The sequence below is a fragment of the Canis aureus genome, chromosome 12, assembly GCF_053574225.1.
Source record: "Canis aureus isolate CA01 chromosome 12, VMU_Caureus_v.1.0, whole genome shotgun sequence".
NCBI lineage: Eukaryota > Metazoa > Chordata > Mammalia > Carnivora > Canidae > Canis > Canis aureus.
In genome coordinates, this window is record NC_135622.1 from 19,730,244 (window position 1) to 19,732,070 (window position 1,827).

Genomic DNA, 1,827 nt, shown 5'->3' on the forward strand with positions numbered 1-1,827 from the left:
AAGTATGTGTCTTTATTTGCTCTGCAATGCTGTCAAAAGAAGCAACAAAAAAAGATACTTTTGCATTGAAAATGGATTTTTGGACAATCAACAGCATTTAAAAGAAAGAAACTTAAGCTTTTCTAATTGCTCCACTACCCCTGCCAGCCCCGGGCCAGCACAGCACTTGCTCAGAGCTCCTAGCTCCTGCTAAATTAGTGCCACAGTTGTTTCTCTCCAGCCACCCTCATGATCATCTACTGGGACCTCATCAGCCAAGATGAGATGCTTTCCTACATCTACAAGATCTGAGACATCATGGACAAAGCTATGCCTGGAGGTGGAGGAGATGGTGGTCAGTAGGACAGAGGGTAACATTGATAACTCATTCATTGTTGGAGTTGCCTCCACTGAAAGCCCTAAGGGCAAAGGTATGGAAAGCACAGTAATCACTTGTGTTGATATTTGTTTTGAACCATTATTTGCCAGAAACCAACTTCACAAAACAAGCCTACAAGAAGTACATCAAAGATTACATGAAGTCAATCAAAGGCAAACATAGGCCAGAAAGCATAATGATGGGGGCTGCAGAGCAAATCATGCATATCCTTGCTAATTTCAAAACTACCGGTTCTTTATTGGTGAAAACATGAATCCAGATGGCATGGTTGCTCTGCTGGACTACTGTGAGGAGAGTGTGACTCCATATATGATTTTCTTTAAGGATGATTTAAAAAATGGAAAAATGCTAATGAATTGGGCTATTACTTTGGATGTTTTACCTGTTTTCATAACTGGCCGCTGCTCTTAATCTACACAACACCAGGATTTAGACAAATGGGACTGATGGCTTCTTGTGCTCTTCATTTATTTTGCCCTTGATTTATTTGGAGCAGTGGCATTGTTTTTAAGAAAAAAAAAATGTCATGGAGATTGTCTAAAAATAAAATGCATTTAAACTCAAAAAAAGAGAGAAAGAAATAAACTTAGGGAAAGACCTTCCCTCTGAGGAGCCTTAGGCTTCTTTATAAAATATAAGTGTTAATGGTACTTAGTAATCATTTTCTAAAGACTAAAATGAGAAGAGTTTTAATACTTTTATTTTGTGAGAGGTAGAACTCATTACTTGTTGGAGAGTGTGAAAACTATTATAGTTAAAAAAAAATAGAAGCATTCAGGAAAGTAATGAATTCTAATTCAATAGGATAAGCCAGGCATGTACTAAAAGGGTTCAGTCTATTTCCTTCACTCAGGAATGATTAAATATCTGACCAATGTCATGTAAAGTTTGTTTATGTTTTCAATGAAACACTTTTTAACCTACAATCTTCAGTGCTATATTTATTTATATTTATAGGTAGATGAAAATAAGACATTTGGTTTTGTCTGGAAAAAAGCTTGTAACTTAGTTAGGAATAAAACATGCTTGAGAAAAACCTGAAGAGCAATTTTAAGTTAACAACGTATGCAAAATAAAACAATCAGAACATGTAATATAGTCAACATACTAATTGAAAAAATCCCTTTAAAACAAACATAGCATTATTAGCAGTATCATGTGAAATACCACATAATCACCAAGTAATTCAAGGAGATGCCATAAAAATGAATGGAAAGGAAAACTGACCAGTTTAAGTTTTGGTTCAAACATAACAAATCCTAGAATTCAAGAGATAAAGGAAAACTAGTGATTTAAGTCCTAAAGAGCAAACCAATTTTATTTGTCATGCTGAAACTTAATTGCTTAATTCACCGTATCCCTATGATACACTCATCTAACCTCCAGCTCTTTAGATAATCACACTGTATTTTTGCATCATTCATTTGAATATATGTCCATAAATGGTT

General features: G+C 34.9%; 1 pseudogene; it reads left to right on the forward strand.

The window, feature by feature from the left end:
* The first annotated feature begins 228 nt into the window (after positions 1 to 228).
* Positions 229 to 790, forward strand: LOC144281414 (translationally-controlled tumor protein-like; annotated as a pseudogene).
* The last annotated feature ends 1,037 nt before the right edge of the window (positions 791 to 1,827 follow it).